The sequence below is a fragment of the Oryzias melastigma genome, linkage group LG1, assembly GCF_002922805.2.
Source record: "Oryzias melastigma strain HK-1 linkage group LG1, ASM292280v2, whole genome shotgun sequence".
In the NCBI taxonomy this organism is placed as follows: Eukaryota; Metazoa; Chordata; class Actinopteri; order Beloniformes; family Adrianichthyidae; genus Oryzias; species Oryzias melastigma.
Genome location: NC_050512.1, coordinates 17,136,831 through 17,154,815, shown reverse-complemented (window position 1 = coordinate 17,154,815; position 17,985 = coordinate 17,136,831). Strand labels below are relative to the sequence as shown.

Genomic DNA, 17,985 nt, shown 5'->3' with positions numbered 1-17,985 from the left:
TTAAATTAAACATAAAATCTCAGCCATACTCACTATGATGGCGCTCTTCACAGTGTGGCTGATGACCACAATAACGCTTCCTTTGTAGTTGTGCAGGGCTCCTGTGGCAGGACACTGCAGCAGCTCCCCGTCAGGGCTGAACACGGAGCTGAAGGGAACGTCGATGCTGCCGGATACGTGACCTCTGCTGAAGCTGAGGTCGTTTGGGTTAAGGAGCAACGATTATACTGAAAATGTGGCACGCTAAAGACAAAAACTCATCCTTTTTTTCTATTTTAATTGCTTATTGAATTTCAAAAACACTGAAATCTCTTTAATTAGCAGAAAATGTTGATACAATAGTCTGGTAAAAACTCAATTGAGTTTATCTTAAAAAACATGTTTTTAGTTCAGATTTGACATAAAGGAAAAAGAACAGAAAGAAATAACCTCCAACCAAATGAATCTCATCTAATGGAGGCCATTGGCTCATGAATAGATACAAATCCACAATTACTATTGAGGTCAGAATTTCTGTAAATAGAAAATCTTTTTTTGAAAAAAACATTTTTGTTTTGGATTTAAAAAGAACATGGGATTGTGTAACCATGTGAATAAATTTCCAATAATTTCACATCGTGATGCATTTCATTTTTTAGAATGCATGGAAACCAAAGAATATATTAAATATATTTTTTATTTTTACCAAAAACTACAATTCCCAGAGCCCCACCCCTTACATTTGGTACAATTGGAAAGCCCTAATCGTCCTCTGTAGATACTAAAAGATGTTACATCAGTAGTATGCAGTGGTTGGGAGGTATTCAGATTTATAAATGCCCCCTACAGTGGACAAATTTACATTGTTGGTAGTCGTCAGGAGGATATAGTTGGAAAAGTCTAATGCGTCATTTTAATTTTGAGTCCCAGAGAGAATTTTATGAGTGTACAACAATAACAAGCTTCCATTTATAAAATGAGAAAACCATGTGGTTTTTCTGTTAGGACTAATGCACAGCTACTTTGGCCTTTATCAGTGGTTTTCACTAATATCTATACCTTACTCAGCATGAGTGCTGGTGTTTACATCCCCTAGGTTCTGTCTTCACTCATAAAATAGGTATAATATATTTTTTCTTTTCCATAAAGGTTCAAAACGGTAAACAGCCGGTGGATATGCATAAAAAATTTAAAGTACACAGTGAAGGATACTCTTCTGCACTCCGAATATCGACAGCGACAATCTTCGGCTTGCCAGATTTGTTCCTTTTGGGGATCCCGGCCTGGGATAATTCACAGAGGTCAATTAGATCCTCAGCCGAGATCCGGGGAGACGCTTCTGCTTTCAGGTCACACAGTGCCAGGGGCTCCCGCGACTGCAAGAGAGAAGGAGAGTCACCGCAAATGGAATTTTGAAACTCATCTGGATGGAGGCTTCTGCTCAAAGATGCATTTACAAATGTTCTTAAAGGAACCTCTCACAAGCTAAGCATTTTCTGATTCTGCTTCTCAGAGAAATATGTTTAGCCATAAGCATGTCCTAAAAGACTGAAATGTGCATAATTGTACAATAGATTTCAGTCTCAGTCTGTAAACTACTACTTTGTAGTCGTGACAGTCAACCAGCTGTAGAAAATGATGTTAGTTTGGACCTGAACTGCAAAACAGGATCTTCAAGGAGCTGCAGGCAAAGCTGCAGGAGACATTTTCATTGCAAAATAAGAAAAATAAACAAACTAACACAGTGTTAGTTTACAAATGATTCATCCAATAGGGCTGGCTGAGCAGGGTCGGCGGCATGACATGACCCTTGGCTGACTCTGCGGTTGGCAGTGGACCTACATTCCGCGGCGGAAGCAGCTGAATAGAGGGAAATGAACAAACTGCCGTGGGTCATTATAAATGATACCAGCCTTCCTCTTCACACCCTTATCTTCAAACAGGGTGACCCGTTCAATGACAGATAGATACAGACTTCAGAAGTCCTTGGTTTCCTGAGTCATCGGACCAAACAAGAAGAAAACAAACTAAAGACATTTCTTTATTTTTGTTTTTCCCTTTTTCTTTTAAATTTTGGTTTTTAAATCAAGATTGTTTTGTCTCATTTCATTAGGTTTCCTCTATATTTAAGAACATATGCTAGATTTGGAAAAGTTACCATTTTAATTTTGGTTTTACACAGACGACTATCACAGGGACGTCTATTTCTATGCAGTGAACGCATCAGTACAGTTTGAATGAAGTATTTTTGGATAAATTGAGCTTCTTTAGTAACTTTGATTTATTAGAAGTGAAAGCAGCAACCTAAAAAAGTTAAAGTAATACAAATGAGCTGCTTTGTCATTTACTGAGCATGTATAACGTACTAAAAAAGGAATTGTTATTATCCTAAAAAGCAGAAGAGAATGCCAAAAGACAGAGTTTTTACTCTGCCCTGCACTAATAGTTTAAAAGCTGTATGAGAGCTAAGTAATAAGACATAAAACAGCACAGCGCTCCAGAGCAAAAACCATCCAAAAATTAAATTAAAATGGACAGACCTATTCAAATGTATCCTGCCTTCCAGGATGATATCAATGCAGACAGCTGGGAGCATCAACATGTTCCTGAACATCCAATTAAAACTTTAAAACGTCTCTGACAGAGTCAAAAAACTGTAACGTAGAGTAGCCAATCTCCTCAAGCGAGCCAAAAACGAAACCTACAATGAGTCATCAGAAACTCCTCCAAGCACAGTTCCAGTATAACAGAACCAGCTTGACTGAGGGTAACAAGGAGGTTTCGGGAATTAATAAATGCATTACTTCCACTCACACCTCAGAGCTGAACCCCAAGTGTGTGCAAAATACAAACTGTTCCATAAAATGATGGACGGATTGTTTCTCTGTCAGGTAATAAACACACAAAATCAGCGGGGGATCAAATTCTAAGCTCCCTCCCTGCAAACAAAGCTAAGAAAAAGCAGCAGCTTTTGTTTGTGAGGTCATTTTTTATTGTAAGAATGTTTTTTTGGCAATAAATCTTATCCTAAAGTCAATAATGGAATAAGCTGTTTGGATTTGGCAGATAAGATCCGGCAAATTTATCAACCTACACCCTAAGGTCTGCGGCTTATCCCCACACTCACACACGTCTTTAGAAATGCTCCTTTTTGCAAAAAAAAACAAAATATTCTTTGCACATGAACCAGTTACAATACCGTTGTACAGCAATGCTAAAACTCCATGAAAGACTCAACGAGTTGCCTCAATCGTCTCCACACAGTTACCCATGAAGGCTGTGAGAAAAATGTTCAAATATCAAAGTCTGTGAAAATCACAATTACAAAAACACATCAGCACATTCTTTCACGGTTAGAGTTGGCGCAGAGGAGCAAAAACCGGGTCAAAATAGTAAAAACTGCTGACAGCAAAAACCGTCCTCAAACTTGTACACAGAAACACACCAGCTTCTCACAGAGGAGGCTTCTTTATACTGGGAAACGTCCTGCATGCCTTCCTGCTTTAATTCTCGCCACACAGCAGTTCCCAGAATTACATCAAAGATTTCTTTAAAGACCAGAGAAGGAGACGATTCTAATGAAAATCCTTTTTTTTCCTTTTGCTGACAAAATGCAAAATTTGAGTCTAGGCATGCACTTTAACAAGCAAATTACAACAGTAAAAACATGACATGTTGCTGTGAAGCTGCTTTCTCTTTAAATCAAAGTGAGTTGACTCACTTTTCATAAACTATTTCAAAAAGATTATAACCTTTAAAGTCCCGCTCTAATGATAATGCAGTTTTTGTGCTGTTTCCATGTCTGAGCTAGCATCTGGCTCAAAACTGTACGGCTGGATAGCTCTGATCTTGCTCACTATTTTTGTTCTACGGTAATGTTAGTCTGGGGGTTTGAGGGGCTGTAAGCTAGCGGGAGAGAGTGTAAAGAGATGGTTGATGGGAAATGGGAGCGGGCTTGGTCCGTACCAACGGTCCCACCCACAACTCAGAGGTGAATTCTGCTCAGCAGAAACTGTGTCCTAGAAAACAGCACGTTTTTAGATTTGGGATAAAAATGACACACTTTAATCATAAAAGACAACTGGAAAAGCTTTTACAATAGATAAAAAAAACGATCAAAGTGGGTCTTTAAGGAAGAATTGACTGCAATGAAAGGTTTCCGTTCATTTTCAGTCGTGATAATAAAAGTACACAGATCACCCAAATATAATAAATGAGAAGTACGAAATAGGGGGACTCCTTGCTTTGTGTTTCATTTTCCAGTATTCCAGACTAAAGTTTTTCTTTCATTTGGTCAGACAGAGTCAGCTGAGTGGACAGCAGCTGTCCAGTGAGATGAATAGCTGCTCAGAGGAAAGTCTGACAGTCTGCTGCCTCCAGAAAGACAAAATAAATAAAAACAAACACTGCAAACATCCAAACTGTTCTAAGCTAGAAGATCTTAAAGAGTGTTCAGTATTTGGCACTACGTAAAGAATAAAGTTGGCTAAAATGTTTTTTTTCTGTCAAATTCAAATATATAATTCTAATATTTTTTTAGCTTTACTCATCTTTTGAATTTATTTTTTAACTCTCTTTTTCTACAGCAGCGACAATGCCAGTCTATCAGTCTGCGCTTCAATGCTTTTTTTTTTTTTTAAAGAGGTGGTTTGCACCAACTGCGGACGCCTCCCATGGATCAGTGCCACCACCCATACAAATGAGCCTCAGCTGAAAGAAAAAGATTACAGCAATCACACGGCAGACAGGGCTGCCAAAAATGTTTGTGAGCTTTCTGGACACGATGCATTCAGGTGTGAAAGGGGAACTGGACAGCACCGTGACAGCTCAAAGATATAAGTCTGAAACAAAAAAAAAAAGAGAAAATGAATCTGAACGTTAATTGTACATTACTGCGTTGGATTTGAACTATCATTTTAGTCAAATTAGATTTGACCATAACTATTACACTAATTATTGCAAAATAACACATTTTATGTTGTATAGTTAAAACTTAACAAATACAAAAATAACACCAAAAAAGGGACAGATAAATTCCAAATGGCAAACAAAAGTCAAACACATGACGAAAGTTTAAAACCAAACCTAAAGAAACAGACAAAATACATTAGAAAGTAACTTTTTCTTATGAAACTTTGCATTCAGTTATTTTGTCTTTACAGTATTATCTTGCCTTTATTGATTACTTACCTTCTGTATGTGATTTAGGACTGTCTGATCACTGCTGTGTTTTATTTGAGAGCACAACTCCAGTACACAAATGTTTTGAGTGAAGAGATCACAAAACGGTATAAAACTGAAAATACTAGCGAGATGTTCAACCAGATTTTCTCTCTAATACCTCCCCTCTCAGGGGATTCAGTCAATGAACTTGTCAATAGCTTTACTGCCAATATAACAAATATCATGGATAGTATTGCTCCCAGTAAGGTGAAGGTGATTTCTAGCAAGAGAAATTCTATACATGTAAAGAATGGAAAAAGTGTGTCGGAAATCTGAACGCAGATGGAGAAACACTAAACTGCAGGTTGATCACGACATCTATAAAGAGAAACTTTACTTTTATCATGTACAATTGAGAAATGCAAGGAAGTCCCATTTCTCTGACATCATTACCAAAACTTTTCATAATGCTTGGACCTTAAACAGGTTGACAACACCAATAGCAAAAATTGTTTGATTTCTTGCAAGTTAGCAAGTAGAGACACATGAAACCCCTCCAGCTTCTGAGTATTTCCCACACACGTTTTTACAAGGTTTTTTTTTCTTTTGTGGGTTCTTTAAATCTTTTTTGTGAGAAAAAAGTGAATTTTCCCTTTCACCTTTCAATGTCAGGGAAAATCCTTCATCTGCTTTGTTTGGAAGCACAACCACATAAACTGTTTATATGAATGTTTACATGAACACACAGCACAGCCTTCTGCTTCTAAAGCTTATAAAGGAAACAACATTTGAAATGAAGGGAAGCATTTAATGCAGGAATAGCTAAAGGTTGACAGCATGAAAAGTCCATGTGACCTGAACTAAACTAATTCTGTTAGTCTGAATGTGAGGAAATGAGAACTTACCAGATCTGTTTTGGGCATGTCCTGGTAGTCAGAGGAGAAGTATGATGCAGTTTTCCCAAAGCCGTTATCCCCGGCTGGTTTTGGTAACTGGGCATGTTGTCGGTACGTAGCGCTCCTCGGAGTCCAGCGGAAGAGGATGATGGATTCACGCACGCAACGCTAAATATCAATTTCTGTGCAGTAAAAAAAAAAAGAAAGGACAAACATACTACAAAAAACATGCTGATGGCACTTTTTGTTGTAAATGTATCATGAGTTCAAACAATAACCCTTCCTTCTGCAAAATAAATAAATAAATAAATAAAACAACATAATTTGGTTTTGTGGCTTCCAGAATAAATCAGTATTTTTGCATAGTAAATGACTAAAGAAAATTCAGCAAAGTATTTCTGAACTTTTTGGAGATTTGCTAGAATGAACATAAAGGACAAAAAAATAATTTTCCTTCATTGATATATTAAATCATCATTGAGGCATGGTGTACATGTTCTGTGGAAAGCTGGAATGCACAAATAGAAGATTGACTTTAATAGTTAAGTCAGTGGTGTCCAGTGTCAGGCCTCGAGGGCAGGTGTCTTAAATGTTTTCCAACCAACCTGTCGCTGAAGCTCCTTTTGGGCTAAACACACCTGATCCAGGTAATCAACAGCAGATACAGCAGGTTTCTGGAAAACCAGCAGGAGTCATTTGGTCGTGTCAGTCTCCTTTTGTGGTTTTTTCTTTTTTTGTTTTTTATCAATAAGTCATTGCAAATCAAAGTTGTTTTTTTCCCACAATGCTTCTGCAGCAGCATTACTTTACTGTTCACTTTCTTCTCTAAGAATATAGATTAGAGAACTGTAGAATAAGCAAGGATTTAAGTAAATTAGGAATTCTCAGCCTATTCTTCCTCCCTGACAGGATCTCCCTGTTGTGACCAGTAAACAAGTCAGGCTAATGAGCGCTCCTTGGTTATCACCTGCACTGGGCCAAGGCTCAAGTGAAGTAAGACGTAAGATGTATTGTGGCCCCCACTAATACAGCTCTCCACCCCACCACTGTGTCAAGGTTAGGGGGTCGTCTGCTCTCCTGGGCTAGAACCTGACAAACTCAGTTACACGGTCCATTCCGGTGAAAAACACCGAAGCTCATGCATTCCTCACAGAACGGATTGTAGCAGTTCAGGGAAACACATTTTCCCTCCCCCGGGCCATGAATGCTGCATGCAATCACTCTTTCTGCTTAAAAAAAAAAAAGGGCAGAAACGCAGAAAAGGAGATTGATGGCGGCCTTAACAAGCTCTGGGCTCAGCTGGCCCTTCCAAAGCCGCCAAATTTTCAAGTACCAATTTATTTATATCATCATTATTATGTAGAGCTCACCACAAATAGAAAATAACAGGATTAGTTATGTGCAGCACATGGGGTTTAGTGGAATTATGAGCATGAGATATTTGGATGAATTAAACACAACAGGGATATTAATGCTATTAGGAGCGGCCTGATAAACGACGTGCATTGAGATCGCACTGCTTAGAAATGGTACCAGGATCATCCTTGGAGACAGCAGAGCTCCGTATTCATGGATCATTCTTTGCTCTCTTGCTAACCTCAAGTGATCTGTGATATTAAAAGGTAAAGAAAAAAAATTGTAATGTTCAAAATATATACTTTTTTTTCCTAATTTTAAAGACACAAGCTCTGCAAACAAGAATGATTTATGAAATAAGCACCACTGTCTTTGAACTTCAAAAGATTTTAAAATCACAAGGATTCTTGTAAATCTTGCTTAGATCATATATGCCTTTGCATTTGAGGCCAACTGACTGGGCCGCACATGACCCACAGTTGCACCAGGAATGTGAGTAGTTGGCAGCAGTAACCAAAAAAAAAACTGAAATTATATTTGTGCAGAGGTAAAAAAAAAATCCATCATCCTTTACCTTCCAAATGCCTTAAGATATTGTTTTTATGTTTAGATTAATCTATTTAGCTGATGCATGTCAATTAAGTGAAACAAATGTTCCTCAACAACATATATATAGTCATGCTTTTTTGTTTGAAACCAGGTAAGTAACGGTTTTGTCATTTTCGAAAGATGAAAAAACAGCATCCAATGAGTGAAATAGCATCTTAGAAGAAACCTTTAGGCGAGATAACCTAACAAGAATGTGGCTGACAAAGATTGCAGTACAGTAAATATGCCAAACTCTATACATTACACAGCAATTCAGGTTTCAGAAAAGCAGCCATTTGTGCAGCTTTTGTTTTATGGATGCCAACAGTATGCTTTTCACTACTGAAATAGCACGGTGGAGCAGTGGTTAGCGCTCACAGCAAGAAGGCCCTGGTTTGAATCCCGGCTGGTGGATCTGAAACAGAAACACCAACTGGGACCTTTCTGTGTGGAGTTTGTTCTCTCCGTGCATGCGTGGGTTTTCATCAGGGACTCCGGCTTCCTCCCACTGTCCAAAAACATGCTTCATAGGTCAATAGGTGACTCCAAAATTTCCATTGGTATGAAAGTGAGAGTGAATGGGTGTGTGACCAAGGCCATGTGACAGACTGGCGACTGTGTCCTGCCTTCGCCCATCAGAAGGTTAGGCTCCGGCACCCCCGCGACCCCGAAAGGGACAAAGCGGCCAAGAAGATGAATGAATGAAATAAATAATTTTGTCTAAAAGATGCTTTCATTGAATACCTACTTTACTGGCAGTCTTTTTAGTTTTTCTTTAAAGCTTTATAATATAAGAGCTTTATAGCTTTAGAACTATTTTTAAGTCATTTAGGACATTAATGGCCGATCTGTTTACCTTTACATGTATGATCTCACTCAAGTCATTTTTTGATTCATCCTAAAAATGTAACCATTGATATTTGAGGTATGAGTTTGCTGTTTTTAGCTAAAATGAAAAACCCAGTGCTGTTTTTCTTGGATACAGTTTCTGAAGAGTGTCAGTGGTTCACTAGATATTTGTCTCAAAGAGACGGCTGGTGCAGAGCAACCCCGCTCCCCCTTCCCCTAACCTTTGCTGTGAGCTGGGAGTGGGGAGGCCTGCCTTGTATATTTTCTATGTCACAAACTGTATTTTTTAATTTGCTCCTGCTTTACAACAATTAAAATAAAGAAATACTAAGAAATGCAATTCTGAGCTAAATTTTCTTTATAAATATCCATCATCAGAAAATGCTACAAATACATGTTAAAAACAACAATTTTCATTATCTTTAATGGTGTTTTATATACTAAGTCACCAAAAGCACTTTCCCTTTAAGCTAAACATCCATAAGCCCTGTGCTCACACTTTCTCATTGGAGCACATTCTAATGTACCATGAAGGCGAATGCTTCTACATCATCAGTAAACACACGGTGGCTGTCAGCCAGAGCCCATCGAGTCCACTGCAAATCAATGAAGTCTCCCAGCATGAGGGAATTATCCAGGTTATCCAGGCCTAAAGCACAAGTCTAAGCAAATAGGGACCTTGTTAAAAATAATGCAGTCTCTTTCACTTTTTTCCTGTCTTAAATCTAAGTCCTTTGCTTTGAAAAGCTAATTTTATCACAGTAAAAAGCTCATATTTGTGTGTTTGATGACAGACAGCAATGCACTGATTTATGTAAATGTCATTCAGAAGGTTTATATTCAAAGTTACGACGGCGTTAATCATTAGGAGTGAATGACGTCTGGGTTTTAGGGTTTTATGCAGCTGCTGTCCTGGTTCAAGCACACATATAAAGCAATTTGTTTGCTGACAGCTTTATGTCCGGTTTGGCAGCAAATTATCACATTATGGACCTTTGTGCAAAATCCAATTAAGTTTGTGTTCAAGTAAAGTTTACCTTAAAGGAGTGACTTTAGTTTCTCTTCTTTTTTTATGTTATATAGACATTTGAGCAGATTTATGACCTTTTTACCGTCTTAGAATATAGGCGAAGACAGACTTGCAGGTGTTGGAGGAATAGACTTGTCAATGAGAGTTATTGTAACTGCCTCTATTTGGTCTGCAGTGGGAGGGAAAGAGGAGTGCGTCTAAATCATTTAAGAGTTACTCTGAAGTATTATTATCTCTACTGCTAGTAGAGGCAGCAGCTGATGTTGTAAAAAGGAGTGAGGTTTTTAATTTAAGTCTAAGCTGCAGAGAATATCTCATTTAGAAAGACGTGATCTCACATTAGGCCAAATTTGCTTTATTTAAAAAACAAAACAAACAAACAAAAAAAAAACAACAGGCTATGGGAAACCATAAATACTAAAAGTTGTAACTTAACATTCAGACCTCCAACATTTACACTTAAGGCATAACTGAGCATTGAAGAAGTCACTGCATGCCTAAGGAGGGCCCAGAAACAGCTGATTATATTCATTTAGCTCATTGTAGAGGTAAAATTTGTATTTTTTTTAAACTAAAATGAATAGTATTGACCACATGTAAAATTACAAACACTAAACACATTATATTTAATGATTCCATAAAATGTGAAAAGCATAGTTTAGTCTTTTCCTCACTTTTACAAGCTAGAACAAAATACAAAGAAAGAAAAACCATAATGGTGCATTTAATCTGGAAGGTTAATTCAAGGCTCTGCAGCTGTGATCAAATGAAAAAACTCAATTTTAGATTTTAGGAGCAGCAAGCTGACAGTTTCTAAATACTTTGGATTTCTAGCTGCAGGAAGTAATGCAGACACACAAACAAGATATATTCTCTGAAATCACCCACTGAATTCTGAACAGAGCTCCGAAGAGGAAGAGGCACCTCGATTAGAAGGGTTGTAAGAAAATTTTAATTCAGTGAAATATCGCAATACTTTAATTGGCGATACTTTGGCTATACTATCAATTTAGAATACTGCCAAGGTAATATTTAATTAGTGTTTAAAAGAAAACATTTAGTTTAATCTTATTTTGTTTTCCACCTAAATATTTACTAAATTACCAAAAGAAAAACACCATGAATTTGTTTGAGAAAGAGCAACGTATTTATGAAATACAGTTACAGTCATCGACAGTCTCATCAACCCCTCCCCTCTTGTGCTCCAAATAGGACCCGCTTGTTTCAAGGAGGCCAAATTCTAGACTTCTATTGAGAAGTAGATAGCTGAAACTGAAACTTGACTAAGTATTTCTTTTTGCAAAAGCTGATTTTTTACACATTAGAACCAATGGAAAATGATTCACTACTCCCTGTAAGCTGCCTCCAGTGGTCATTTGAGGAACTGCAACATTTGCTCCTCTCATTTTTATTAAATCAAGATATGTAGCTGAAGTGAGGTGAGGCTCGATAACGACATTAATTTCTCGTCATATTGTCTTGAAGGGAGGATACACTTTATAGTATGTTATTATATAACAGATAAAAAGGTTACTGCATGCATGGAAAATCTACTAATTTGTAGAACATGCAGATGCTGCGAGCAAATTGAAGGGCAACACTTGCTATGACATTTTATCGAGTCACCCAAGTTCTCCTTTGTCTGTGAAGCTAAAAATCTTTGAAATCTGCAACACATTTGAATCTAATAAAGAAAAATTGTATATGTTTCCATGTTCGGTTACATGCACAAATGTAAAAACTTAAAATCAGCAATAGATATAGGATTACCTGAATGTATATATATTTTAGGAATTGTAATTGGTTTTCTAACCAGAGTGATGCAGAGATACACACCCTAAAACTTTGCTCAACAGAAGAAGGTGCTTTGAGCAAGTGTTGAGAGAAAGCTAGTGACAGTTGCCTTCTTGTGTGTAATATTTTTCCTGAATAAGATGAACAAACCCCGTGTTTCCTCATTCTACGGTGAACCACACAGCACACAAGACAGAAATTGTTTGTCTTCTTGTGTAATCTCCAGGCTGCAGAGGAGGGTATTTTTCTGTCTCCACACACAGCTCCTGCAATCGCAAACATGTGTACACATGGAGGCTGCACACACACAAAAATAAATGAATGTCACTGCGAGCTCAGCTGTACGAGGACATAAATTCTGCACACCTGATGGCAGAAAAGAGCAGGTGCGGGCCACAAATCGCAGGATGCCTGCAATAACTCACAGTGTGCATGTGCTCTTCATTTTTCCTCCCCGCAGGCGTGAATGTAGTACGAAAGAGCCCACGTTGACCTTCAAAAGCATCCCTCCAACAAAACTGATGAACTTTTAAATGCCAAGCAACTCTTTATCTGGAGTTGTACATGTGTTGTTCTACGTCTGTTGAGTTTTTTGTTAATTTCTTAACCATTATTAATGGTAGCTGAAAGTTTTTCTTTGCAGAATTTACGTCCTTATCTTCATATATGAAGTGATGCTGAACATCACCTAATTTGTATCATCTGCTAGAAAAATATTAAATATAAATTAAGTCACTCTTTATTTAAAAAAAACACTTTTAAAAGTTGCTTTACTGCACATTACTTTCGTTTTACTCTTGTATTTATTAATGATGAAAACTTCTATTTTTGAAATGCACAAAAAAATGATGCAATAAATAAAAAAATATGAAATACCTGGATGAAACAGGTCATCATTAGCATCAGATACTACAAAGATTTCTGCCAGTCAATCTTGACAGTGAGTTGAGCTTTGACTAGAACAACCATCCTCTTCAATAAAGCGCCAGTGATGCAGAAGTGAAGTGAAAGTTCAGAGATGGATGAAAATGTTCTGTTTTCTGTAAAGCAGCAGTTATGTAAGGCTGTGTAAAACAGCAATTAACACTTGTAAAACTTCATTACTCCATACTATTGAAATATTGAAGATGAACATATAATGAAAAGGATTTATGTGATCATAATCTCTCTCTTTGTATTTTTTGTAAAAACGAGAAGTGATTTAAACACAGTGTTATCATTTTCTGAAATCCTGTACTTTATTAATTTATGTGAAAAAAAACAAACACTTCACATCAATTAAACAGTGATCCCTGAATCTATATTCTGTGAAAGTTCTTTTTTTAATAACTAGCATGTCCTTCTAATTTGTTGGAAAGGATGAATTCTCCTCTGTGAGATTAATTAAGTTACATTCTTTATGGATACTGGATGGAAGTGTATTGAATTCAATGAACAAAAAAAAAAACTTGTGATCTTCATTCTAATTTTTTCATATATTGGGGGAAAAAAAAGCAAGGAACTGCTAACAGCTAACCTCGTCCACTCATGAAGTTAAAAGATGTAATTAAAAGTTGAAAAGTCACAATGTATTTATAATGATCTGGGTCGATTTTGTTTATGTGTTCATCACAATATCGGCAGTGTGTTTTGTTCTTCCTACTTACTTTATCCACAAACATCACAGAGCAAAACATCAGGGAAGTATTTGTATGGACCAGTACAAACTCAATATATTTTCAATATTTTTTTCTACTTCATTGATGGTCCCTGCCTGTCTCTGCAGCTTTACAAACACCAATGTCAAGGCAAACCTCAAAGCTCAGAAAAGGCAGATCAAGGCATTTTCAAAAAAACAATAAAATAAATAGAAGTTATTTTTACGGTGGAGTCTAAATTATTTGGAAAATTTGTATTTAAGTATCAAAAAGATAAAAAAATCTTTGTTTTTCAATTAAACTCATAGATGATATTGTGTCTCGAGGTTCTTTGGATCGCTGAAATCAATCTCAGACACCTGTGATCATTAGTTTACCAGGTGAAATCGATTAAAGGAAAAACTACTAAGGAAGGACGTTCCACATAATTAAGCAGATCAACATTTTCAACCAATATGGGGAAAAAAAGGATCTTTGCTGCTGAAAAGTGTGAAATAGTTGAATGCTTTGCAATGTATTAAAACTTTGGATATTCAATGAAAACATTTGTGGCTGATTCTGAACACGCATGGGTTCAAGCAGATGAAGGGAGAATGAGGAAAGTTTCTGACAGACAAACACATCGGATAAAGAGAGCAGCTGCTAAAATATCATTACAAAGCAGCAAGTAGATATTTGAAGCTGCTGGTATCTTTGGAGTCCCACCAACATCACGGTGTAGGATCCTCCAGAGGGTTGCAGTAAACTTTCTATTGGGTTCTAAACAACACAAGCAGAAACAGCTGCAGTGGGCCCAAACACACACCAAGATTCATTTTTTAAACAGTCTTGCTCACTGATGAGTGTCGTGTAACTCTGGACGGTCCAGACACATGGAGTAGTGGGTGATTGGGACCATGTCCCAACAAGGATGCAACATCAGCAAAGAGGTGGCAGAGTCAGAGCTGACAAATGCTGCCACAAAGATAGTAAAAAAGTTAGTCTCACTGTTACTTTCAACAAACAGCTGGTCTGGGTGGACATTAAGCAGACTGCGTTTGCAGGTAGTTCTGTGTAACTATCTTAAGCATTGCTAGGAACCTCTGTAAACAATTCACGTTTGAGGTCATGATGACGTCCTAATACGGTTTGAGCTAAAAATACTCAGTAACTTTTTAGATGTGGTAAAAATGAGGCTGGTAGTGATCTACAGAGAGAAAGTGGCAGCAGCAGCAGCTACTCCTGCCAGAGAAGCAGCCTGCAGGTCTAAGCCCACATATTTTACCTTTATAAGGACAAGATGAACTTCAATTGGCTTCTGTCTAAATCTGTTGAACCGGTTGGACTTGGACAATAAAAAACAGAAAAGAACACTAAATTCCAACTGGGGGAAAAGATTATTTCAGCATTCCAGTGATCCTCTATGGGCAAGAGATGCCCGTCTGCTTCACTGGAAATCTCCCTTCATTTTGACTTTTAGTAAAGAAAGAAAGTTACAAAGGTGAATGTTTGATCTGTTACGCAGAAAATAATAAATGTGTACTTTTAACACTGTTCTGAAATGTAGCGTGACAAGCACCAACTAACCAATTATTTAAAAACACATTTTTAAATCATAAGTTTTGAAGCTGATTTGGTCAACTGACTATCCAAATTAACACACTTTAATTGATAAACGGTTTCCTTTTTTGTTGCTAAAGGCTTTCATAGTTTTAGGGACCTTTAAATGTGCTTGGAGATAAACTTTTAAATCATAATTACAAGATTAACAATAAAAAATATTTTGGGAATTTTCTAAAAAGTGCCTTTTCGTGTTCTAATTTTATCCGTTTTATGGAAATGATGCTCTAGGAAAAAATTTTAAAAAAAGAAAAGAAAAAAAATTATGTTGCAAAATGAAGACAAACACAAAAGGATGTTGGAAGAAAACAAATGTAGGTCAAATACAAAAAAATTGAAATCAAATACAGATTGGATGCACAGAAATTCCTGCATTTTTCTGTCAGCACATTTATACAGTTCTCACTTTGACGTTTTACTCACTTCATATATGTCCAAAATCATCATCATCCTCATGATAGTGCTGGTGCTCTCTTACTGGGTTCATTTTAAAGCCATCAAGGAAAAAGGAAGCTAAAGAAGGCTCATAGCCGCTCATTTCCATTTTTCTTCTGGCGGGAAAATATCTACTGTTGATGTCTCATAGACTTTAGACACATTGTGATATTACACACAATGGTTTCTAATAGAAACACCACATATGAGCATTAGAGCATGACCATAAAGGCAGAGCGAGGTTTATTAGAATGTATGTTATGTAAAGATGCAGACAGGAACCACCACTGCACCTGAGGAGAGTTACATTTCCATAACCTCTGAAGCCCATCATAACAACAGCAAGACTGGATTTTCAAAGTTTAAAGATGTTTTAAGACAATCATAACAGGAGTAAATGTTGTATTTCAGATCAGATTGTACAATGTTTAGATAAATGTGCAAATAGTCAAAGGGATTCACATAAACTGTCAATTGCGTAGAAACTTCTGGAGCAATTAATATGATGTTGCCATTGCTCTTTTTGTACTTTTCATTATTCTATTTTTTTAAACCTTCTGTACTTTTTATTGTTATTTTTGCATATTTCGTAATCTCTACACTATTTAAACGTGTACAGAAACTCTAGTCTTTAACCCAAACAGTGACTCTGAGAGCTCAGCACAATAATTCCAATATGCTTCAATGTACGTTGTTGCATACACGTCAAATAAAAAACCTTTAACCATTCATGGAAATAAAAAAACAAACATCTATTTTTCTGCAATTCACTGTTATTATCTATCAGATTGCATAAGTAAAAATATATATATTTTTTATTTTTAGCTTAAGTATGGTGTCAATGTATGTCTTTAATCCAAATTTGACATAAAATTAGTTTATACAGTATTAAGCCTAATACATTTTCAAAATTACTTTACTTTGTTTTTTTAAAAAGGTTCTTAATTCAACGTTGAACATTGGTAACATTGGAGTCGTACCCATAGCTTTTCCTTCTAAAAGAAGGAGTTAAAAGAGGTTCAATGAATACGTTGGTTTACGGTTTTACCTGGCAGGTCAGAGAAGAGAAGGATGCATTCATTAAAGCCGTTTGCTAAGAGGCGGTCCCTCAGCTGCTGCAGTATGGCGACGCCGATACAGAAGGGGAATGAGGAGTTTCCCAGCAGTAATGTGTCCCAGAGATGGAAGATCTTGTGCAGTGGGAAAACATCTGCAGTGGAAAGGAGGAAAAAAAGATTTAGGAAGTGCAAAATATGTATATCCATTAACACAAGAGCAAATCTAAATAAGTTTAGATATATAGAGGATTAAAAATAGACTATAGATCTGATTGTTTATGGTTTAAAGCACTATGCTCCTCTGGAAAGAAGTCTCTTTAAGTAGAGAAATTATTTGGAAAAATGTTGGGAGATTTTGTGGAAATTTACATGTGAAACAAACGGCCGGAGAAACTTAAACAGGAACTTTTGGTTACTCAAATAAAACCACACTAATGACTCGCCCATCTGTAGCGATTATTTTAGCCGCATAACTTTTAATGTCAAACTATTTTTCAATATGGACAAGAATAAGAAACCATCCGGGTTCTTCTGTTTATGCCGTCTCCAGCTCAGTGAAGCTGTGAAGCTCAGCAGAACGTGACTCAGGCTGAGAGACCGCATTAGCAGTCAGATGAGTGGGATGGTGAATGTGAGTGACAGCCGCCTGGTCTCCATGTTCATGGAGGATGACCCCCTACGACCTTGTCTCACGTTGGACCGGGGCCATTTGCAGTCAGACGGGTTCACCTCAGTACTGGACTGACAAACAGGCTGGGTGAGGGGACAGGAGGCAGAAGAGGGACGATCCACCTTCTCCGACCCTGACAGAGCGTGCACACAGGTGTCTGATAAATTAAAGATTCCACTGCCGAGCGCACGGCTCAAACGGATCTGTACGTTCAAGGGTTGCCAGCGACGGCAGCTGTTGGGAGGCTGCCGTCAGATCCAGTTGTGATGAGGATTGTCTAAATTTACACACAAGGTTATTGAAATAAATGTGCTGACTGATGTGGCTAATTCAGGTTAATTATCTCACTTGTCCGTGTTTGTTTGCCTCTATTTCAGGGCGCAGGACAGAGATGACTAGATTGATCTACTGCACGTACACAAACAGAGTAAAGTTCTCCATTAATGAGCTCCTGGTACTTTCTCTCAAATCACTGATACTCTTGAGTGGGACAAGCTCCAAAAGAGAAAGCAATACTTACGTGTGAACATAGTTAGGAACCAGGGGATGGCATAGAGCTGTGGGGATAAGACAAAGAGCTGTTAATGTTTTTGACCCTTTCATTCTAGTTAATTTTTTTTTTTTTTTTAACACAACAGATGAATTAACAGAAACGAAAGACGGCATTTTTCTTTTTCCATACGCTGGAACAACATCTTGGAATTACAAACAGCAACAATCCGTTTGGTCTGATCTTCAGTCAGAGAGCAAACAATAAATCTCCTGATACCAATCTAGTCTTCCCACTTTTCTCACCGCTTTTGTTACTTTTCTCTGGTTGAACAAATACAAACAGAACACATAAACTTTCTTTGGTAACGCTTTATATTAAGGTGTGCTTGTTAAGTATTAATAAGATATTAATAAGCATTAGTAAGATGCTTATAATTTG

General features: G+C 37.2%; 1 pseudogene; it reads right to left on the bottom strand.

Moving 5' to 3' along the window:
- Window positions 1-17,985, bottom strand: part of LOC112157478 — a 19,712-nt pseudogene continuing 1,727 nt past the window's right edge.